The 25,017-nt window shown below is 39.5% G+C and overlaps 1 protein-coding gene and 1 long non-coding RNA gene across 3 annotated transcripts in view; both read left to right on the top strand.

The window, feature by feature from the left end:
- The window catches only part of LOC144004475 (uncharacterized), a 123,760-nt gene that overhangs the window by 69,194 nt on the left and 29,549 nt on the right, over positions 1-25,017 (top strand). The gene's annotated exons all lie outside the window — the stretch shown is intronic.
- On the top strand, positions 22,886-24,475 carry LOC144004487 (uncharacterized). Its single transcript, XR_013279397.1, has 3 exons — positions 22,886-23,030; positions 23,443-23,675; positions 23,958-24,475. It is a non-coding gene; the product is annotated as an uncharacterized LOC144004487 (long non-coding RNA).

Genomic DNA, 25,017 nt, shown 5'->3' on the forward strand with positions numbered 1-25,017 from the left:
TTGTACTCATTGCACAATGTTACTTTTATTGTCCAAAGGGGCAATCAAAAATGAATAAAACAAAATGGAAACGTACATACGTTTGGATCGGTGTGAAGCCAGTGAACAATTTGAGTGGTGGAAACTAAAAGAATATTCATAAATGACTTAGTTATCACACTTAGAATGAGTGTACATTTTTTGTACAAAATACCGTATGTGGGGTATTTTTTTTTTTTTTTTTATGCCTCAAGGGCTAGGTGGCGCTGTATTTATAACTGAATGTTGACATGTATGCTTATAATCAAGGCCTGAAGGTATCTCTATGACAAGTGTGGGATTTTTTTTGGAGCATGTACCGTGGAGTTATTAAGCATATCCTTCATTCACGATATTGCTTTTAATGTCCATAGAGGCTATCAAAAATAAATAAAAATATATATATGTTTGGATAAGTCTGATGCCAGTGAACATTTTGAGTGGTGGAAACTAAAAGAATATTCATAAATGACTTAGTTATCACACTTAGAATGAGTTTACATTTTTTGTACAAAATACCGTATGTGGGGTATTTTTTTTTTATGCCTCAAGGGCTAGGTGGCGCTGCATATATAACTGAATGTTGTCATAGAGATAGCTTCAGGCCTTGACGATAAACATACATGTCAAGTTTGGGATTTTTTGGAGCATGTACCGGGGAGTTATTAAGCATATCCTTTTTCAGTGCGAAACACAAATTTTGATGCCCCGCCTTCATCATATAGTATTTCGAAAGGTCAAGATTTTTCCCCCTGTCGTTGGCTCAGGTCTTGACATGGTCCAGGTCAAGTCTTAACTCAGTCGGATGAAACGTGTAGGAGAAGTGGGCAAAAGTCTGCCCCCTGTGAATGTGCAAAAATCGTCAAAAATGGGACATTCAAAAATTCGTAGCTCACTTCCTGTTCATTTTAGCAAATGGGTCCAAGAGACTTTTTTTGTAGGTCTTGGGCTCCCTCATACACCTAAAAATATTCGGCGTTCTTGCTTAAACGTACAACCGGGGCTGCTTCGTTAAAAACTTCTAGGGGGCGCTATTGAGTCATTTTTGTAAAAATAGCACAATCAACAATAAAATATTGCTCATTTTACCAGGCCAGATGTGTGTGCCAAGTTTCATGAGTTTCTGTGCATGTTTAGACCCTCAAAACTGGCGTTGTTTTCTTGGCGAACAGCGCTGAGCCACACCCACAACAATTCGCGAAAACTCACAAACTTCGTGTTGTGACATCATGAAGGTCGAAACCCTCATCTGAGCAAATATGAGGTAGGTCCAGTTAACGTGTTTGGAGAAAAACGTAGAAGAAAATTCGTAAGAAAAAAAATTGCCACTAGGTGGCGCTATCAGTTGGATGAAATATAAGTCAGTAGATGTCTTTAGGGCTGGACTCTCATCAAATGTGTGAAATTTTGAGAAGATAGGATCATCTCGGTCAAGTTAATGTAGCTTTTATTTTCAAGAAAAATCTTCAGACTTTGCGTCACCGTAGCGGCCACGCCCTTTGGCGAAAAGTTACAATATTCGGTGTGGGGCATGATCAACTTCTTAAGGCTTTTCTGACCAATTTTCAAATGGATCCCTTCAACAAGCTCAGCACAGTAGCTAAAAACGTAAAGTATGACATTTATTGTAACCACTTGGTGGCGCTATATGTATAACTGAATTTTATCATATAGATGTTTTCAGGCCGTGACTATTACGTTGCCTGAGAAGTTTGAGATTTTTTGGAGCTTGAACATGGGAGTTATTAAGCATTTGCTCTTTCTGGACAAATGAAATTTTAAAGGCAATATTTGATGCTCCGCCTCCGTCATATAGTATTTCGAAAAGGCAAGATGTTTTGCCCAGCTGTTCTCTCAGGTCTTGAGATGATAAATGCCAAGTTTGAAGTCAATTGGATGAAAAATGTTTGCAAAGGGGGAAAAAGCATGACCACAGTGAATGTGCCAAAATAGGCCAAAATTGGACATAAAAAAATTCATAGCTCACTTCCTGTACATTTTAGCTACATGGTCCCAAGAGACTTTTTTGTGCGTCTCGGGGTGCTACACGTGCCTGCCAATTTTTGTTGCTCTAGCTCAAACGTGCCGGGCTTGGTTTTTATTTTTCTACGCTAGGGGGCGCTATCGAGTCGCATTGTTATGACGACTTAATAATATCAAATTTTTCGCCGGGCCTGAGGAGTGTGCAAAGTTCGGTGAGTTTTCGTGAATGTTTAGGTACCCAAAATCGCGATCGTTTGCGGAGAATAAAGAATAATAATAATAACTAGAGCTGCGAGCAGCTATAAAGGGCCCTCGCAGCCCGGGCCACGTTGGAGTCCTTGCACGTTGGGATACTTGCACGTTAGGGTACTGGCACGTTGGGGTACTGGCATATTGGAAGCAAAATTTCTTTGAAAATGGCATAATAAACGTTTACATGTAGAATATTTTTTTTGCCAGTGTGTGTCAAGCTCAACGGGTTTTGGTGATTGTTAAGACCTGCAAAAATCAGCGTCCTTTTTTATTTTTAGGCAATGAGTTGCCCTGATTGGTATTTTTTGTAAAAGTGTATATATACATCATCGCTCGTTGTACTCATTGCACAATGTTACTTTTATTGTCCAAAGGGGCAATCAAAAATGAATAAAACAAAATGGAAACGTACATACGTTTGGATCGGTGTGAAGCCAGTGAACAATTTGAGTGGTGGAAACTAAAAGAATATTCAGAAATGACTTAGTCAACACACTTAGAATGAGTTTACATTTTTTTGTACAAAATACCGTATGTGGGTTTTTTTTGTTATATAAGCCTCAAGGGCTAGGTGGCGCTGTATTTATAACTGAATGTTGTCATCGAGATACCTTCAGGCCTTGATTATAAGCATACATGTCAAGTGTGGGATTTTTTTTGGAGCATGTACCGTGGAGTTATTAAGCATATCCTTCATTCACGATATTGCTTTTAATGTCCACAGAGGCTATCAAAAATAAATAAAAATATATATATGTTTGGATAAGTCTGATGCCAGTGAACATTTTGAGTGGTGGAAACGAAAAGAATATTCATAAATGACTTAGTTATCACACTTAGAATGAGTTTACATTTTTTGTACAAAATACCGTATGTGGGGTATTTTTTTTTTATGCCTCAAGGGCTAGGTGGCGCTGCATATATAACTGAATGTTGTCATAGAGATAGCTTCAGGCCTTGACGATAAACATACATGTCAAGTTTGGGATTTTTTGGAGCATGTACCGGGGAGTTATTAAGCATATCCTTTTTCAGTGCGAAACACAAATTTTGATGCCCCGCCTTCATCTTATAGTATTTCGAAAGGTCAAGATTTTTCCCCCTGTCGTTGGCTCAGGTCTTGACATGGTCCAGGTCAAGTCTTAACTCAGTCAGATGAAACGTGTAGGAGAAGTGGGCAAAAGTCTGCGCCCTGTGAATGTGCAAAAATTGTCAAAAATGGGACATTCAAAAATTCGTAGCTCACTTCCTGTTCATTTTAGCATATGGGTCCAAGAGACTTTTTTGTAGGTCTTGGGCTCCCTCATACACCTAAAAATATTCGTCGTTCTTGCTTAAACGTACAACCGGGGCTGCTTCGTTAAAAACTTCTATTGAGTCATTTTTGTAAAAATAGCACAATCAACAATAAAATATTGCTCATTTTACCAGGCCAGATGTGTGTGCCAAGTTTCATTAGTTTCTGTGCATGTTTAGACCCTCAAAACTGGCGTTGTTTTATTGGCGAACAGCGCTTAGCCACACCCACAGCAATTCGCGAAAACTCACAAACTTCGTGTTGTGACATCATGAAGGCCGAAACCCTCATCTGAGCAAATATGAGGTAGGTCCAGTTAACGTGTTTGGAGAAAAACGTAGAAGAAAATTCGTAATAAAAAAAATTGCCACTAGGTGGCGCTATCAGTTAGATGAAATATAAGTCAGTAGATGTCTTTAGGGCAGGACTCTCATAAAATGTGTGAAATTTTGAGAAGATAGGATCATCTCGGTCAAGTTAATGCAGCTTTTATTTTCACGAAAAATCTTCAGACTTTGCGTCACCGTAGCGGCCACGCCCTTTGGCGAAAAGTTACAATATTCGGTGTGGGGCATGGTCAACATCTTAAGCCTTTTCTGACCAATTTTCAAATGGATCCCTTCAACAAGCTCAGCACAGTAGCTAAAAACGCAAAGTATGACATTTATTTTAACCACTAGGTGGCGCTATATGTATAACTGAATTTTATCATATAGATGTTTTCAGGCCGTGACTATTACGTTGCCTGAGAAGTTTGAAATTTTTTGGAGCTTGAACATGGGAGTTATTAAGCATTTGCTCTTTCTGGACAAATGAAATTTTAAAGGCAATATTTGATGCCCCCCCCCCCGTCATATAGTATTTCAAAAAGGCAAGATGTTTTGCCCAGTTTTTCTCTCAGGTCTTGAGATGATAAATGCCAAGTTTGAAGTCAATTGGATGAAAAATGTTTGCAAAGGGGGAAAAAGCATGACCACAGTGAATGTGCCAAAATAGGCCAAAATTGGACATAAAAAAATTCATAGCTCACTTCCTGTACATTTTAGCTACATGGTCCCAATAGACTTTTTTGTGCGTCTCGGGGTGCTACACGTGCCTGCCAATTTTTGTTGCTCTAGCTCAAACGTGCCGGGCTTGGTTTTTATTTTTCTACGCTAGGGGGCGCTATCGAGTCGCATTGTTATGACGACTTAATAATATCAAATTTTTCGCCAGGCCTGAGGAGTGTGCAAAGTTCGGTGAGTTTTCGTGAATGTTTAGGTACCCAAAATCGCGATCGTTTGCGGAGAATAAAGAAGAAGAAGAAGAAGAAGAAGAAGAATAATAATAATAATAATAATAATAATAATTTTTACAAAAACAATAGGGACCTCGCAGCGGTCGCTGCTCGGGCCCTAATAATAATAATAATAATAATAATAATAATAATAATAATAATAATAATAATTTTTACAAAAACAATAGGGACCTCGCAGCGGTCGCTGCTCGGGCCCTAACTAGAGCTGCGAGCAGCTATAAAGGGCCCTCACAGCCCGGGCCACGTTGGGGTACTTGCACGTTGGGGAACTTGCACGTTGGGGTAGTCGCACGTTGGGGTACTGGCACATTATGAGCAAAATTTCTTTGAACATGGCATGACAAACCTTTACATGTGATTTTTTTTTTGCCAGGTGTGATGTGTGTGACAAGCTCAATGTGTTTTGGTGATTGTCAAGATGTGCAAAAATCAGCTTCATTTTTTATTTTTAGGGAATGAGTTGACCTGACTGTTTTTTTTTTTGCAAAAGTATGTATACCCATCATCGCTTGTACTCATTGCACAATGTTGCTTTTATTGTCCATAGAGGCGATCAAAAAAAATGAAACTGAATAAAAAAACTACTGTTGTTTGGATCGGTCTGATACCAGTGAACATCTTGAGTAGTGGAAAGTAAAAGAATATTCATAAATGACTTAGTTATAACACTTACGAGTTCACAAATTTTGTTCAAAATACCGTGTTTTTTTTTGTTTTTTGTTTTTTTAATGCCTCAAGGACTAGGTGGCGCAGTATTTATCACTGAATTTTGTCATAGAGATACCTTCAGGCCTTGACTATAAATATACATGTTAAGTGTGGGATTTTTTGGAGCATGTACCGGGGAGTTATTCAGCATATCCTTCATTCACGTTACTGCTTTTAACGTCAATAGAGGCTATCAAAAATAAATAAAACTAAATAAAAAATACGTATGTTTGGATAGGTCTGATGCTAGTGAAAATTTTGAGTGGTGGAAAGTAAAAGAATATTCATAAATGACTTAGTTATCACACTTAGAATGAGTTTACATTTTTTGTACAAAATACCGTATGTGGGGTATTTTTTTGTTTTGCCTCAAGGGCTAGGTGGCGCTGCATATATAACTGAATGTTGTCATAGAGATAGCTTCAGGCCTTGACTATGAGCATACATGTCAAGTTTGGGATTTTTTGGAGGATGTACTGGGAAGTTATTAAGCATATCCTTTTTCAGTTCGAAACACAAAGTTTGATGTCCCGCCTTCATCATATAGTATTTCGAAAAGTCAAGATTTTCCCCCCTGTCGTTGGCTCAGGTCTTGACATGGTCCAGGTCAAGTCTGAAGTCAGTCGGATGAAACGTGTAGGAGAAGTGGGCAAAAGTATGCCCCCTGTAAATGTGCAAATATCGTCAAAAATGGGACATTCAAAAATTCGTAGCTCACTTCCTGTTCATTTTAGCATGTAGGCCCAAGAGACTTTTTTGTAGGTCTTGGGCTCCCTCATACACCTAAAAATATTCGTCGTTCTTGCTTAAACGTACAACCGGGGCTGCTTCGTTAAAAATTTCTAGGGGGCGCTATTGAGTCATTTTTGTAAAAATAGCACAATCAACAATAAAATATTGCTCATTTTACCAGGCCAGATGTGTGTGCCAAGTTTCATGAGTTTCTGTGCATGTTTAGACCCTCAAAACTGGCGTTGTTTTCTTGGCGAACAGCGCTTAGCCACGCCCACAGCAATTCGCGAAAACTCACAAACTTCGTGTTGTGACATCATGAAGGCCGAAACCCTCAACATTTGTCACACTTAGAATGAGTGTACATTTTTTGTACAAAATACCGTATGTGGGGTATTATTTTTTTTATATATATATATATATGCCTCAAGGGCTAGGTGGCGCTGTATTTATAACTGAATTTTGTCATAGAGATACCTTCACGCCTTGACTATAAATATACATGTCAAGTTTGGGATTTTTTGAAGCATGCACCAGGGAGTTATTAAGCATATCCTTCATTCACGATATTGCTTTTAATGTCCACAGAGGCTATCAAAAATAAATAAAAATATATATATGTTTGGATAAGTCTGATGCCAGTGAACATTTTGAGTGGTGGAAACTAAAAGAATATTCATAAATGACTTAGTTATCACACTTAGAATGAGTTTACATTTTTTGTACAAAATACCGTATGTGGGGTATTTTTTTTTATGCCTCAAGGGCTAGGTGGCGCTGCATATATAACTGAATGTTGTCATAGAGATACTTTCAGGCCTTGATGATAAACATACATGTCAAGTTTGGGATTTTTTGGAGCATGTACCGGGGAGTTATTAAGCATATCCTTTTTCAGTGCGAAACACAAATTTTGATGCCCCGCCTTCATCATATAGTATTTCGAAAAGTCAAGATTTTTCCCCCTGTCGTTGGCTCAGGTCTTGACATGGTCCAGGTCAAGTCTGAAGTCAGTCGGATGAAACGTGTAGGAGAAGTGGGCAAAAGTATGCCCCCTGTAAATGTGCAAAAATCGTCAAAAATGGGACATTCAAAAATTCGTAGCTCACTTCCTGTTCATTTTAGCATATGGGTCCAAGTGACTTTTTTGTAGGTCTTGGGCTTCCTAATACACCTAAAAAATTTTGTAGCTCTTGCTTAAACGTACAACTGGGGATGTTTCGTTAAAGATTTCTAGGGGGCGCTATTGAGTCATTTTTGTAAAAATAGCACAATCGACGATAAAAAATTGCTCATTTTGCCAGGCCAGCTGTGTGTGCCAAGTTTCGTGTGTTTCTGTGGCAGTTTAGGCCCTCAAAATTGGCGTTGTTTTCTTGGCGAACAGCGCTTAGCCACGCCCACAGCGATTCGCGAAAACTCACAAACTTCATGTTGTGACAGCATGAAGGCCGACACCCTCATCTGAGCAAATATGAGGTAGGTCCAGTTAACATGGTTGGAGAAAAACATTGAAGAAAAATCGTGAGAAAAAAAATTGCCAGTAGGTGGCGCTATCAGTAAGATGAAATATAAGTTTGTAGATGTCTTTAGGGCTGGACTCTCATCAATTGTGTAAAATTTTGAGAAGATAGCATCATCTCGGTCAAGTTAATGCAGCTTTTGTTGTCACGAGAAATCTTCAGACTTTGCGGCACCGTAGCGGCCACGCCCTTTGGCGAAAAGTTACAATATTCGGTGTGGGGCATGATCAACATCTTAAGGCTTTTCTGACCAATTTTCAACTGGATCCCTTCAACGAGCTCAGCACAGTAGCTAAAAACGTAAAGTATGACAATTATTGTTACCACTAGGTGGCGCTACATGGATAACTGAATTTTATCATATAGATGTTTTCAGGCCGTGACTATTAAGTTGCCTGATAAGTTTGAGATTTTTTGGAGCTTGAACATGGGAGTTATTAAGCATTTGCTCTTTCTGGACAAATGAAATTTTAAAGGCAATATTTGATGCCCCGCCCCCGTCATATAGTATTTCGAAAAGGCAAGATTTTTTCCCCAGTTGTTCTCTCAGGTCTTGAGATGATAAATGCCAAGTTTGAAGTCAATTGGATGAAAAATGTTTGCAAAGGGGTCAAAAGCATGACCACAGTGAATGTGCCAAAATAGGCCAAAATTGGACATTAAAAAATTCATAGCTCACTTCCTGTACATTTTAGCTACATGGTCCCAATAGACTTTTTTGTGCGTCTCGGGGTGCTACACGTGCCTGCCAATTTTCGTTGCTCTAGCTCAAACATGCCGGGCTTGGTTTTTATTTTTCTATGCTAGGGGGCGCTATAGAGTCGCGTTGTTATGACGACTTCATAATATCAAATTTTTCGCCGGGCCTGAGGAGTGTGCAAAGTTTGGTGAGTTTTCGTAAATGTTTAGGTACCCAAAATCGTGATCGTTTACGGAGAAGAAGAATAATAATAATAATAATAATAATAATAATAATAATAATAATCCGATCGAAAAACAATAGGGATCTCGCAGCGGTAGCTGCTCGGGCCCTAATAATAATTTTTACAAAAACAATAGGGACCTCGCAGCGGTCGCTGCTCGGGCCCTAATAATAATAATAATAATTCGACGAAAAACAATAGGGACCTCGCAGCGGTCGCTGCTCGGGCCCTAACTAGAACTGCGAGCAGCTATAAAGGGCCCTCGCAGCCCGGGCCACGTTGGAGTCCTTGCACGTTGGGGTACTTGCACGTTAGGGTACTGGCACGTTGGGGTACTGGCATATTGGAAGCAAAATTTCTTTGAAAATGGCATAATAAACGTTTACATGTAGAATATTTTTTTTGCCAGTGTGTGTCAAGCTCAACGGGTTTTGGGGATTGTTAAGACCTGCAAAAATCAGCGTCCTTTTTTATTTTTAGGCAATGAGTTGCCCTGATTGGTATTTTTTGTAAAAGTGTATATATACATCATCGCTCGTTGTACTCATTGCACAATGTTACTTTTATTGTCCAAAGGGGCAATCAAAAATGAATAAAACAAAATGGAAACGTACATACGTTTGGATCGGTGTGAAGCCAGTGAACAATTTGAGTGGTGGAAACTAAAAGAATATTCATAAATGACTTAGTTATCACACTTAGAATGAGTGTACATTTTTTGTACAAAATACCGTATGTGGGGTATTTTTTTAATTTTTTTTATATAAGCCTCAACGGCTAGGTGGCGCTGTATTTATAACTGAATGTTGTCATAGAGATACCTTCAGGCCTTGATTATAAGCATACATGTCAAGTGTAGGATTTTTTTTGGAGCATGTACCGTGGAGTTATTAAGCATATCCTTCATTCACGATATTGCTTTTAATGTCCACAGAGGCTATCAAAAATAAATAAAAATATATATATGTTTGGATAAGTCTGATGCCAGTGAACATTTTGAGTGGTGGAAACTAAAAGAATATTCATAAATGACTTAGTTATCACACTTAGAATGAGTTTACATTTTTTGTACAAAATACCGTATGTGGGGTATTTTTTTTTTATGCCTCAAGGGCTAGGTGGCGCTGCATATATAACTGAATGTTGTCATAGAGATAGCTTCAGGCCTTGACGATAAACATACATGTCAAGTTTGGGATTTTTTGGAGCATGTACCGGGGAGTTATTAAGCATATCCTTTTTCAGTGCGAAACACAAATTTTGATGCCCCGCCTTCATCATATAGTATTTCGAAAGGTCAAGATTTTTCCCCCTGTCGTTGGCTCAGGTCTTGACATGGTCCAGGTCAAGTCTTAACTCAGTCAGATGAAACGTGTAGGAGAAGTGGGCAAAAGTCTGCCCCCTGTGAATGTGCAAAAATCGTCAAAAATGGGACATTCAAAAATTCGTAGCTCACTTCCTGTTCATTTTAGCATATGGGTCCAAGAGACTTTTTTGTAGGTCTTGGGCTCCCTCATACACCTAAAAATATTCGGCGTTCTTGCTTAAACGTACAACCGGGGCTGCTTCGTTAAAAACTTCTAGGGGGCGCTATTGAGTCATTTTTGTAAAAATAGCACAATCAACAATAAAATATTGCTCATTTTACCAGGCCAGATGTGTGTGCCAAGTTTCATGAGTTTCTGTGCATGTTTAGACCCTCAAAACTGGCGTTGTTTTCTTGGCGAACAGCGCTTAGCCACACCCACAGCAATTCGTGAAAAATTACAAACTTCGTGTTGTGACATCATGAAGGCCGAAACCCTCATCTGAGCAAATATGAGGTAGGTTCAGTTAACGTGTTTGGAGAAAAACGTAGAAGAAAATTCGTAAGAAAAAAAATTGCCACTAGGTGGCGCTATCAGTTAGATGAAATATAAGTCAGTAGATGTCTTTAGGGCTGGACTCTCATCAAATGTGTGAAATTTTGAGAAGATAGGATCATCTCGGTCAAGTTAATGCAGCTTTTATTTTCACGAAAAATCTTCAGACTTTGCGTCACCGTAGCGGCCACGCCCTTTGGCGAAAAGTTACAATATTCGGTGTGGGGCATGATCAACATCTTAAGGCTTTTCTGACCAATTTTCAAATGGATCCCTTCAACAAGCTCAGCACAGTAGCTAAAAACGTAAAGTATGACATTTATTGTAACCACTAGGTGGCGCTATATGTATAACTGAATTTTATCATATAGATGTTTTCAGGCCGTGACTATTACGTTGCCTGAGAAGTTTGAGATTTTTTGGAGCTTGAACATGGGAGTTATTAAGCATTTGCTCTTTCTGGACAAATGAAATTTTAAAGGCAATATTTGATGCCCCGCCCCCGTCATATAGTATTTCAAAAAGGCAAGATGTTTTGCCCAGTTGTTCTCTCAGGTCTTGAGATGATAAATGCCAAGTTTGAAGTCAATTGGATGAAAAATGTTTGCAAAGGGGGGAAAAGCATGACCACAGTGAATGTGCCAAAATAGGCCAAAATTGGACATTAAAAAATTCATAGCTCACTTCCTGTACATTTTAGCTACATGGTCCCAATAGACTTTTTTGTGCGTCTCGGGGTGCTACACGTGCCTGCCAATTTTTGTTGCTCTAGCTCAAACGTGCCGGGCTTGGTTTTTATTTTTCTACGCTAGGGGGCGCTATCGAGTCTTATTGTTATGACGACTTAATAATATAAAATTTTTCGCCGGGCCTGAGGAGTGTGCAAAGTTCGGTGAGTTTTCGTGAATGTTTAGGTACCCAAAATCGCGATCGTTTGCGGAGAATAAAGAAGAAGAAGAAGAAGAACTAGAGCTGCGAGCAGCTATAAAGGGCCCTCGCAGCCCGGGCCACGTTGGAGTCCTTGCACGTTGGGGTACTTGCACGTTAGGGTACTGGCACGTTGGGGTACTGGCATATTGGAAGCAAAATTTCTTTGAAAATGGCATAATAAACGTTTACATGTAGAATATTTTTTTTGCCAATGTGTATCAAGCTCAACGGGTTTTGGGGATTGTTAAGACCTGCAAAAATCTGCGTCCTTTTTTATTTTTAGGCAATGAGTTGCCCTGATTGGTATTTTTTGTAAAAGTGTTTTTATACATCATCGCTCGTTGTACTCATTGCACAATGTTACTTTTATTGTCCAAAGGGGCAATCAAAAATTAATAAAACAAAATGGAAACGTACATACGTTTGGATCGGTGTGAAGCCAGTGAACAATTTGAGTGGTGGAAACTAAAAGAATATTCATAAATGACTTAGTTATCACACTTAGAATGAGTTTACATTTTTTGTACAAAATACCGTATGTGGGGCATTTTTTTTTTATGCCTCAAGGGCTAGGTGGCGCTGCATATATAACTGAATGTTGTCATAGAGATAGCTTCAGGCCTTGACGATAAACATACATGTCAAGTTTGGGATTTTTTGGAGCATGTACCGGGGAGTTATTAAGCATATCCTTTTTCAGTGCGAAACACAAATTTTGATGCCCCGCCTTCATCATATAGTATTTCGAAAAGTCAAGATTTTTCCCCCTGTCGTTGGCTCAGGTCTTGACATGGTCCAGGTCAAGTCTTAACTCAGTCAGATGAAACGTGTAGGAGAAGTGGGCAAAAGTCTGCCCCCTGTGAATGTGCAAAAATTGTCAAAAATGGGACATTCAAAAATTCATAGCTCACTTCCTGTTCATTTTAGCATATGGGTCCAAGAGACTTTTTTGTAGGTCTTGGGCTCCCTCATACACCTAAAAATATTCGGCGTTCTTGCTTAAACGTACAACCGGGGCTGCTTCGTTAAAAACTTCTAGGGGGCGCTATTGAGTCATTTTTGTAAAAATAGCACAATCAACAATAAAATATTGCTCATTTTACCAGGCCAGATGTGTGTGCCAAGTTTCATGAGTTTCTGTGCATGTTTAGACCCTCAAAACTGGCGTTGTTTTCTTGGCGAACAGCGCTTAGCCACACCCACAGCAATTCGTGAAAAATTACAAACTTCGTGTTGTGACATCATGAAGGCCGAAACCCTCATCTGAGCAAATATGAGGTAGGTTCAGTTAACGTGTTTGGAGAAAAACGTAGAAGAAAATTCGTAAGAAAAAAAATTGCCACTAGGTGGCGCTATCAGTTAGATGAAATATAAGTCAGTAGATGTCTTTAGGGCTGGACTCTCATCAAATGTGTGAAATTTTGAGAAGATAGGATCATCTCGGTCAAGTTAATGCAGCTTTTATTTTCACGAAAAATCTTCAGACTTTGCGTCACCGTAGCGGCCACGCCCTTTGGCGAAAAGTTACAATATTCGGTGTGGGGCATGATCAACATCTTAAGGCTTTTCTGACCAATTTTCAAATGGATCCCTTCAACAAGCTCAGCACAGTAGCTAAAAACGTAAAGTATGACATTTATTGTAACCACTAGGTGGCGCTATATGTATAACTGAATTTTATCATATAGATGTTTTCAGGCCGTGACTATTACGTTGCCTGAGAAGTTTGAGATTTTTTGGAGCTTGAACATGGGAGTTATTAAGCATTTGCTCTTTCTGGACAAATGAAATTTTAAAGGCAATATTTGATGCCCCGCCCCCGTCATATAGTATTTCAAAAAGGCAAGATGTTTTGCCCAGTTGTTCTCTCAGGTCTTGAGATGATAAATGCCAAGTTTGAAGTCAATTGGATGAAAAATGTTTGCAAAGGGGGGAAAAGCATGACCACAGTGAATGTGCCAAAATAGGCCAAAATTGGACATTAAAAAATTCATAGCTCACTTCCTGTACATTTTAGCTACATGGTCCCAATAGACTTTTTTGTGCGTCTCGGGGTGCTACACGTGCCTGCCAATTTTTGTTGCTCTAGCTCAAACGTGCCGGGCTTGGTTTTTATTTTTCTACGCTAGGGGGCGCTATCGAGTCTTATTGTTATGACGACTTAATAATATAAAATTTTTCGCCGGGCCTGAGGAGTGTGCAAAGTTCGGTGAGTTTTCGTGAATGTTTAGGTACCCAAAATCGCGATCGTTTGCGGAGAATAAAGAAGAAGAAGAAGAAGAACTAGAGCTGCGAGCAGCTATAAAGGGCCCTCGCAGCCCGGGCCACGTTGGAGTCCTTGCACGTTGGGGTACTTGCACGTTAGGGTACTGGCACGTTGGGGTACTGGCATATTGGAAGCAAAATTTCTTTGAAAATGGCATAATAAACGTTTACATGTAGAATATTTTTTTTGCCAATGTGTATCAAGCTCAACGGGTTTTGGGGATTGTTAAGACCTGCAAAAATCTGCGTCCTTTTTTATTTTTAGGCAATGAGTTGCCCTGATTGGTATTTTTTGTAAAAGTGTTTTTATACATCATCGCTCGTTGTACTCATTGCACAATGTTACTTTTATTGTCCAAAGGGGCAATCAAAAATTAATAAAACAAAATGGAAACGTACATACGTTTGGATCGGTGTGAAGCCAGTGAACAATTTGAGTGGTGGAAACTAAAAGAATATTCATAAATGACTTAGTTATCACACTTAGAATGAGTTTACATTTTTTGTACAAAATACCGTATGTGGGGCATTTTTTTTTTATGCCTCAAGGGCTAGGTGGCGCTGCATATATAACTGAATGTTGTCATAGAGATAGCTTCAGGCCTTGACGATAAACATACATGTCAAGTTTGGGATTTTTTGGAGCATGTACCGGGGAGTTATTAAGCATATCCTTTTTCAGTGCGAAACACAAATTTTGATGCCCCGCCTTCATCATATAGTATTTCGAAAAGTCAAGATTTTTCCCCCTGTCGTTGGCTCAGGTCTTGACATGGTCCAGGTCAAGTCTTAACTCAGTCAGATGAAACGTGTAGGAGAAGTGGGCAAAAGTCTGCCCCCTGTGAATGTGCAAAAATTGTCAAAAATGGGACATTCAAAAATTCATAGCTCACTTCCTGTTCATTTTAGCATATGGGTCCAAGAGACTTTTTTGTAGGTCTTGGGCTCCCTCATACACCCAAAAATATTCGTCGTTCTTGCTTAAACGTACAACCGGGGCTGCTTCGTTAAAAACTTCTAGGGGGCGCTATTGAGTCATTTTTGTAAAAATAGCACAATCAACAATAAAATATTGCTCATTTTACCAGGCCAGATGTGTGTGCCAAGTTTCATGAGTTTCTGTGCATGTTTAGACCCTCAAAACTGGCGTTGTTTTCTTGGCGAACAGCGCTTAGCCACGCCCACAGCAATTCACGAAAACTCACAAACTTCGTGTTGTGACATCATGAAGGCCGAAGCCCTCATCTGAGCAAATATGAGGTAGGTCCAGTTAACGTGTTTGGAGAAAAACGTAGAAGAAAATTCGTAAGAAAAAAAATTGCCACTAGGTGGCGCTATCAGTTAGATGAAATATAAGTCAGTAGATGTCTTTAGGGCTGGACTCTCATCAAATGTGTGAAATTTTGAGAAGATAGGATCATCTCGGTCAAGTTAATGCAGCTTTTATTTTCACGAAAAATCTTCAGACTTTGCGTCACCGTAGCGGCCACGCCCTTTGGCGAAAAGTTACAATATTCGGTGTGGGGCATGATCAACATCTTAAGGCTTTTCTGACCAATTTTCAAATGGATCCTTTCAACAATCTCAGCACAGTAGCTAAAAACGTAAAGTATGACATTTATTGTAACCACTAGGTGGCGCTATATGTATAACTGAATTTTATCATATAGATGTTTTCAGGCTGTGACTATTACGTTGCCTGAGAAGTTTGAGATTTTTGGGAGCTTGAACATGGGAGTTATTAAGCATTTGCTCTTTCTGGACAAATGAAATTTTAAAGGCAATATTTGATGCCCCGCCCCCGTCATATAGTATTTCAAAAAGGCAAGATGTTTTGCCCAGTTGTTCTCTCAGGTCTTGAGATGATAAATGCCAAGTTTGAAGTCAATTGGATGAAAAATGTTTGCAAAGGGGGAAAAAGCATGACCACAGTGAATGTGCCAAAATTGGACATTAAAAAATTCATAGCTCACTTCCTGTACATTTTAGCTACATGGTCCCAATAGACTTTTTTGTGCGTCTCGGGGTGCTACACGTGCCTGCCAATTTTTGTTGCTCTAGCTCAAACGTGCCGGGCTTGGTTTTTATTTTTCTACGCTAGGGGGCGCTATCGAGTCGCATTGTTATGACGACTTAATAATATCAAATTTTTCGCCGGGCCTGAGGAGTGTGCAAAGTTCGGTGAGTTTTCGTGAATGTTTAGGTACCCAAAATCGCGATCATTTGCGGAGAATAAAGAATAATAATAATAATAATAATAATAATTTTTACAAAAACAATAGGGACCTCGCAGCGGTCGCTGCTCGGGCCCTAATAATAATAATAATAATAATAATAATTCGAACGAAAAACAATAGGGACCTCGCAGCGGTCGCTGCTCGGGCCCTAATAATAACTAGAGCTGCGAGCAGCTATAAAGGGCCCTCGCAGCCCGGGCCACGTTGGGGTCCTTGCACGTTGGGGTACTTGCACGTTAGGGTACTGGCACGTTGGGGTACAGGCATATTGGAAGCAAAATTTCTTTGAAAATGGCATAATAAACGTTTACATGTAGAATATTTCTTTTGCCAGTGTGTGTCAAGCTCAACGGGTTTTGGTGATTGTTATGACCTGCAAAAATCAGCGTCCTTATTTATTTCTAGGCAATGAGTTGCCCTGATTGGTATTTTTTGTAAAAGTGTATATATACATCATCGCTCGTTGTACTCATTGCACAATGTTACTTTTATTGTCCAAAGGGGCAATCAAAAATGAATAAAACAAAATGGAAACGTACATACGTTTGGATCGGTGTGAAGCCAGTGAACAATTTGAGTGGTGGAAACTAAAAGAATATTCATAAATGACTTAGTTATAACACTTAGATTGAGTTTACATTTTTTGTACAAAATACCGTATGTGTTTTTTTGTTTTTTTTTATATATTATGCCTCAAGGGCTAGGTGGCGCTGTATTTATAACTGAATGTTGTCATAGAAATACCTTCAGGCCTTGATTATAAGCATACATGTCAAGTGTGGGATTTTTTTTGGAGCATGTACCGTGGAGTTATTATGCATATCCTTCATTCACGATATTGATTTTAATGTCCACAGAGGCTATCAAAAATAAATAAAAATATATATATGTTTGGATAAGTCTGATGCCAGTGAACATTTTGAGTGGTGGAAACTAAAAGAATATTCATAAATGACTTAGTTATCACACTTAGAATGAGTTTACATTTTTTGTACAAAATACCGTATGCGGGGTTTTTTTTTTTTATGCCTCAAGGGCTAGGTGACGCTGCATATATAACTGAATGTTGTCATTGAGATAGCTTCAGGCCTTGACGATAAACATACATGTCAAGTTTGGGATTTTTTGGAGCATGTACCGGGGAGTTATGAAGCATATCCTTTTTCAGTGCGAAACACAAATTTTGATGCCCCGCCTTCATCATATAGTATTTCGAAAAGTCAAGATTTTTCCCCCTGTCGTTGGCTCAGGTCTTGACATGGTCCAGGTCAAGACTTAACTCAGTCAGATGAAACGTGTAGGAGAAGTGGGCAAAAGTTTGCCCCCTGTGAATGTGCAAAAATCGTCAAAAATGGGACATTCAAAAATTCGTAGCTCACTTCCTGTTCATTTTAGCATATGGGTCCAAGAGACTTTTTTGTAGGTCTTGGGCTCCCTCATACACCTAAAAATTTTCGTAGATCTTGCTTAAACGTACAACCGGGGCTGCTTCATTAAAAATTCCTAGGGGGCGCTATTGAGTCATTTTTGTAAAAATAGCACAATCAACAATAAAATATTGCTTATTTTACCAGGCCAGATGTGTGTGCCAAGTTTCATGAGTTTCTGCGCATGTTTAGACCCTCAAAACTGGCGTTGTTTTCTTGGCGAACAGTGCTTAGCCACGCCCACAGCGATTCGCGAAAACTCACAAACTTCGTGTTGTGACATCATGAAAGCCGAATCCCTCATCTGAGCAAATATGAGGTAGGTCCAGTTAACGTGTTTGGAGAAAAACGTAGAAGAAAATTCGTAAGAAAAAAAATTGCCACTAGGTGGCGCTATCAGTAAGATGAAATATAAGTTCATAGATGTCTTTAGGGCTGGACTCTCATCAAATGTGTGAAATTTTGAGAAGATAGGATCATCTCGGTCAAGTTAATGCAGCTTTTATTGTCACGAAAAATCTTTAGAATTTGCGGCACCGTAGCGGCCACGCCCTTTGGCGAAAAGTTACAATATTCGGTGTGGGGCATGATCAACATCTTAAGGCTTTTCTGACCAATTTTCAACTGGATCCCTTCAACGAGCTCAGCGCAGTAGCTAAAAACGTAAAGTATGACATTTATTGTTACCACTAGGTGGCGCTATATGTATAACTGAATTTTATCATATAGATGTTTTCAGGCCGTGACTATTACATTGCCTGAGAAGTTTGAGATTTTTTGGAGCTTGAACATGGGAGTTATTAAGCATTTGCTCTTTCTGGACAAGTGAAATTTTAAAGGCAATATTTGATGCCCCGCCCCCATCATATAGTATTTCGAAAAGGCAAGACTTTTTGCCCAGTTGTTCTCTCACGTCTTGAGATGATAAATGCCAAGTTTGAAGTTATTTGGATGAAAAATGTTTGCAGAGGGGGAAAAAGCATGACCACAGTGAATGTGCCAAAATAGGCCAAAATTGGACATAAAAAAATTCATAGCTCATTTCCTGTACATTTTAGCTACATGGTCCCAATAGACTTTTTTGTGCGTCTCGGGGTGCTACACGTGCCTGCCAATTTTTGTTGCTCTAGCTCAAACGTGCCGGGCTTGGTTTTTATTTTTCTACGCTAGGGGGCGCTATAGAGTTGCGTTGTTATGACGACTTCATAATATCAAATTTTTCGCCGGGCCTGAGGAGTGTGCAAAGTTCGGTGAGTTTTCGTGAATGTTTAGGTCCCCAAAATCGGGATCGTTTGCGGAGAATAAAGAAGAAGAAGAAGAACTAGAGCTGCAAGCAGCTATAAAGGGCCCTCGCAGCCCGGGCCACGTTGGGGTCCTTGCACGTTGGGGTACTTGCACGTTGGGGTACTGGCACGTTGGGGTACTGGCATATTGGAAGCAAAATTTCTTTGAAAATGGCATAATAAACGTTTACATGTAGAATATTTTTTTGCCAGTGTGTGTGTCAAGCTCAACGGGTTTTGGTGATTGTTAAGACCTGCAAAAATCAGCGTCCTTTTTTATTTTTAGGCAATGAGTTGCCCTGATTGGTATTTTTTTGTAAAAGTGTATATACACATCATCGCTCGTTGTACTCATTGCACAATGTTACTTTTATTGTCCAAAGGGGCAATCAAAAATGAATAAAACAAAATGGAAACGTACATACGTTTGGATCGGTGTGAAGCCAGTGAACAATTTGAGTGGTGGAAACTAAAAGAATATTCATAAATGACTTAGTTATCACACTTAGAATGAGTGTACATTTTTTGTACAAAATACCGTATGTGGGGTATTTTTATTTTTTTTTATATAAGCCTCAAGGGCTAGGTGGCGCTGTATTTATAACTGAATGTTGTCATAGATACCTTCAGGCCTTGATTATAAGCATACATGTCAAGTGTGGGATTTTTTTTGGAGCATGTACCGGGGAGTTATCAAGCATATCCTTTTTCATTGCGAAACACAAATTTTGATGCCCCGCCCTCATCATATAGTATTTTGAAAAGTCAAAATTTTTCCCCCTGTCGTTGGCTCAGGTCTTGACATGGTCCAGGCCAAGTCTTAACTCAGTCGGATGAAACGTGTAGGAGAAGTGGGCAAAAGTCTGCCCCCTGTGAATGTGCAAAAATCGTCAAAAATGGGACATTCAAAAATTCGTAGCTCACTTCCTGTTCATTTTAGCATATGGGTACAAGAGACTTTTTTGTAGGTCTTGGGCTCCCTCATACACCTAAAAATATTCGTCGTTCTTGCTTAAACGTACAACTGGGGCTGTTTCGTTAAAGATTTCTAGGGGGCGCTATTGAGTCATTTTTGTAAAAATAGCACAATCGGCGATAAAAAATTGCTCATTTTGCCAGGCCAGCTGTGTGTGCCAAGTTTCGTGTGTTTCTGTGCCAGTTTAGGCCCTCAAAATTGGCGTTGTTTTCTTGGCGAACAGCGCTTAGCCACGCCCACAGCGACTCGCGAAAACTCACAAACTTCGTGTTGTGACATCATGAAGGCCGAAACCCTCATCTGAGCAAATATGAGGTAGGTCCAGTTAACGTGTTTGGAGAAAAACGTAGAAGAAAATTCGTAAGAAAAAAAATTGCCACTAGGTGGCGCTATAAGTTAGATGAAATGTAAGTTAGTAGATGTCTTTAGAGCTGGACTCTCATCAATTGTGTACAATTTTGAGAAGATAGCATCATCTCGGTCAAGTTAATGCAGCTTTTGTTGTCACGAGAAATCTTCAGACTTTGCGGCACCGTAGCGGCCACGCCCTTTGGCGAAAAGTTACAATATTCGGTGTGGGGCATGATCAACATCTTAAGGCTTTTCTGACCAATTTTCAACTGGATCCCTTCAACGAGCTCAGCACAGTAGCTAAAAACGTAAAGTCTGACAATTATTGTTACCACTAGGTGGCGCTACATGGATAACTGAATTTTATCATATAGATGTTTTCAGGCCGTGACTATTAAGTTGCCTGATAAGTTTGAGATTTTTTGGAGCTTGAACATGGGAGTTATTAAGCATTTGCTCTTTCTGGACAAATGAAATTTTAAAGGCAATATTTGATGCCCCGCCCCCGTCATATAGTATTTCGAAAAGGCAAGATTTTTTTCCCCAGTTGTTCTCTCAGGTCTTGAGATGATAAATGCCAAGTTTGAAGTCAATTGGATGAAAAATGTTTGCAAAGGGGGAAAAAGCATGACCACAGTGAATGTGCCAAAATAGGCCAAAATTGGACATTAAAAAATTCATAGCTCACTTCCTGTACATTTTAGCTACATGGTCCCAATAGACTTTTTTTGTGCGTCTCGGGGTGCTACACGTGCCTGCCAATTTTCGTTGCTCTAGCTCAAACATGCCGGGCTTGGTTTTTATTTTTCTATGCTAGGGGGCGCTATAGAGTCGCGTTGTTATGACGACTTCATAATATCAAATTTTTCGCCGGGCCTGAGGAGTGTGCAAAGTTTGGTGAGTTTTCGTAAATGTTTAGGTACCCAAAATCGTGATCGTTTACGGAGAAAAAGAATAATAATAATAATAATAATAATAATAATCCGATCGAAAAACAATAGGGACCTCGCAGCGGTAGCTGCTCGGGCCCTAATAATAATAATAATTCGAACGAAAAACAATAGGGACCTCGCAGCGGTCGCTGCTCGGGCCCTAATAATAATAATAATAATAATAATATTTTTTACAAAAACGATAGGGACCTCGCAGCGGTCGCTGCTCGGGCCCTAATAATAATAATTTTTACAAAAACAATAGGGACCTCGCAGCGGTCGCTGCTCGGGCCCTAATAATAATAATAATAATAATCCGATCGAAAAACAATAGGGACCTCGCAGCGGTAGCTGCTCGGGCCCTAACTAGAGCTGCGAGCAGCTATAAAGGGCCCTCGCAGCCCGGGCCACGTTGGGGTACTTGCACTTTGGGGTACTGGCACATTGGAAGCAGAATTTCTTTGAAAATGGCATGATAAACCATTACGTGGATTTTTTATTTTTATTTTATTTTTTTGCCAGGCGTGATGAGCGTGTCAAGCTCAATGGGTTTGGGCGATTGTTAAGATCTGCAAAAATCAGTGTCTTTTTTTTATTTTTAGGCAGTGAGTTGCCCTGATTGGTATTTTTTGCAAAAGTACATATACACGTCATCGCTCGTACTCATTGCACAATGTTGCTTTTATTGTCCATTGAGGCGATCAAAAAAAATGAAACTAAATAAAAAAGTACATATGTTTGGATTGGTCTGATGCCAGTGAACATAGTGAGTGGTGGAAAGTAAAAGAATATTCATAAATGACTTAGTTATCACACTTACAATGAGTTTACAATTTTTGTAAAAATACCGTAAGTGAGGCTTTTTTTTTTTTTTTTTTTTTGCCTCAGGGACTAGGTGACGCTGTATTTATAACTGAATTTTGTCATAGATATACCTTCAGGCCTTGACTATAAATATACATTTCAAGTATGGGATTTTTTGGAGCATGTACTGGGAAGTTATTAAGCATATCCTCCATTCACGATATTGCTTTTAATGTCCATAGAGGCTATCAAAAATCAATAAAACTAAATAACAAAAATATGTATGTTTGGTTAGGTCTGATGCCAGTGAACATTTTGAGTGGTGGAAAGTAAAAGAATATTCATAAATGACTTAGTTATCACACTTAGAATGAGTTTACATTATTTGTACAAAATACCGTATGTGGGGTATTTTTTTGTTTTGCCTCAAGGGCTAGGTGGCGCTGCATATATAACTGAATGTTGTCATAGAGATACTTTCAGGCCTTGACTATAAACATACATGTCAAGTTTGGGATTTTTTGGAGCATGTATCGGGGAGTTATTAAGCATATCCTTTTTCAGTGCGAAACACAAATTTTGATGCCCCGCCCTCATCATATAGTATTTGCAAAAGTCAAGATTTTTCCGTCTGTTGTTGGCTCAGGTCTTGGCATGGTCCAGGTCAAGTCTTAAGTCAGTCGGATAAAACGTGTAGGAGAAGTGGGCAAAAGTATGCCACCTGAAAATGTGCAAAAATCGTCAAAAATAGGACATTCAAAAATTCGTAGCTCACTTCCTGTTCATTTTAGCATATGGGTCCAAGAGACTTTTTTTGTAGGTCTTTGGCTCCCTCATACACCTAAAAATTTTCGTAGATCTTGCTTAAACATACAATCGGAGCTGCTTCGTTAAAAATTTCTAGGGGGCGCTATTGAGTCATATTTGTAAAAATAGGTCGCTTGCACATGTCGTCACTTCCGCCTCGGATTTGTCGTAGTCGCCATGCTGGGTGGCCTCCATTTACGTAGTGATTCGGTCTAACACGTATCTATCACGTTTGTTGTCTGCGTTTAAAATGGTACATTGTTGCTGCATCGTTTGCTGTTCGAACAAAGCCAAGGGGGAAAATGGTCGGCCTTTCTTCCGAATTCCGAAAATAACTAGGAACCAGGGCCTGGAGACAGAGGAGTGCGGACTCCGGAGGGAAGTCGTTACTTTGGGCTCGTGTGTGCAGCCATCACTTTGTGAGCGGTAAGCTTGTTTACCTTTATTTAATGCATGAGGATTAATAACGTTTCGACCGCCCATATATGGGCAAGTTGCTTATGTTTTGGATTCATGAGCAAGCAAGTTCGGTAGTACAAGCTGGCTAGCGGACGTTAGCCGAAAGCTAACATCGAACATTTTCACCCAAGTAGTGCCAGTGCAAAGTGTTTACTGCTGAAATTGGATTGATTAGTCTTGGGCTCTTAATGCCGATAACATGTTTTTTTGGTGGCAAAATGTAAACTTGGAAAAAAGAGACAGAAGGGGGTGATGCAAGAAAACAGACCCCCGGTAGCCTACACATCATGCTAAAGAACTTATTCACGGCCACCCTACTGCGGCAAAATAACCAGTCTTTCCATATTTTATTTGTTTATATATTTGTTTATTTTAACAGGTCGCCCTGCGCCCGTTTTTCTGTCCAATCATCCCGACTGGGCTCCAACATTAAAGTTGGGTCCCAAGTTACAACATCTATGTCTCAGCCCAGTCGGTGCCAAGATATGAACGTGCACAGGAGAGACAAGCAAAGAAAAGACGACTCGAAGTGGCAGAGAGTTTGTTGCAGTTATGCAGCCAGATGGCTCCAGTAACCTGTACCCTCAAGTACTGCTGACATCATTGACTCTGGTATGCCACTCAGAATTCATTACATGATATATTGTATACATGAATGAATGTATGTGTTTATGTTTGTGTGTGTACACGCACCTTATATTTTAGAGACATTTGGAAGTGTTTATAGAAATAAGTATTTGCCTGTCGCAATGTTCATACATTAAAAAATGCAACAAAATGTGTACATTTCTTTTACACTGACAAAAAAACTATACTACTGTACTATATTAAACCTTTTACTGGTACCGTATTTTTTTGTGATCTTTTTTTTAATTTTTATTATTATTTCTTTAGGGATCTCATGCCACACCGACTTGATTGCCAATGACATGATGGAAACGAAGGCGAGCATCAAAGCATTGGAGGAGGACAACATGCGACTGTTTGTTTGGCGCTAATAAAGGCAGCGATTATACAAATTCTATTGTTGGGTTTGTTTACAAAGCTATACATAATACAAATGACAGGATTTGACTCAATGTGCAATATGGTCCCTCTTAAAGTAATGGCATAAATCTCTATTATTTCTAAAAGCACAAAAAATGAAGTGAATAATGATTAGATGTAATTTCAGGGATAAAATTGAACTGTTAATTAATGTATTTATTTTAGCACAGGTGCCTACCATCCTGATGACGGTATGATGTAATGTTGATGGGGTACGCAATGACTTTCATTATACTATGTACAGAGGAAAAAGTTGCTCTCTTTTAAATTTGTTTAATGTAAGACAAGTACCAGTACTGTGTTTCAGTTTTCCCAATAATCCTTGTTTCACACTTGTCACAAAACCACTGTCCTTTTGGCAGTCTAGATTGGCACACTTCAAGTGATATCATTTGATTTTACAATCTGCGCAGCACAAAAAACTACTTTATTCCGCATCTTTGAAGTACATGAGCAAGTGGTAGGTGACAGCGGCTGAGCAGGAACACTGGAAGTCCACTGCTGATCTAGTAAATGCTCTCCCGAGCAGTTCAGGTAAGGAGGGGACTTTGGGGAAAAAAACCTCTGGCTTTTCCAGCTGGCCAAAACGAGCGATCTGGGTGGACTCGCTCAATCACACTTTGTCCACACCACAAAGTCGCAGAAGTCCCGTCCAGTTAAACTCATCTGTGCCTGAATCTGAAAATATTACAAACATTGTAATGAAAATATGAAACATAGAATTAAATAAGAAACTACAAAAAGTAAAGCCATACATACCTGGTAATAATATTGGTGTTGTCGTGACAAGTGATGGGAATTGCTGCCATCCGGCACCAGACAGAAATTGGGTGTTGTGACAGCCTCCTTAACCGTGAGATCATAAGAAAAGCTGTCAGTATGCTCAGTAGTTACCATGAACACGTTT

Source organism: Festucalex cinctus, chromosome 17, assembly GCF_051991245.1.
Source record: "Festucalex cinctus isolate MCC-2025b chromosome 17, RoL_Fcin_1.0, whole genome shotgun sequence".
Lineage (NCBI taxonomy): Eukaryota > Metazoa > Chordata > Actinopteri > Syngnathiformes > Syngnathidae > Festucalex > Festucalex cinctus.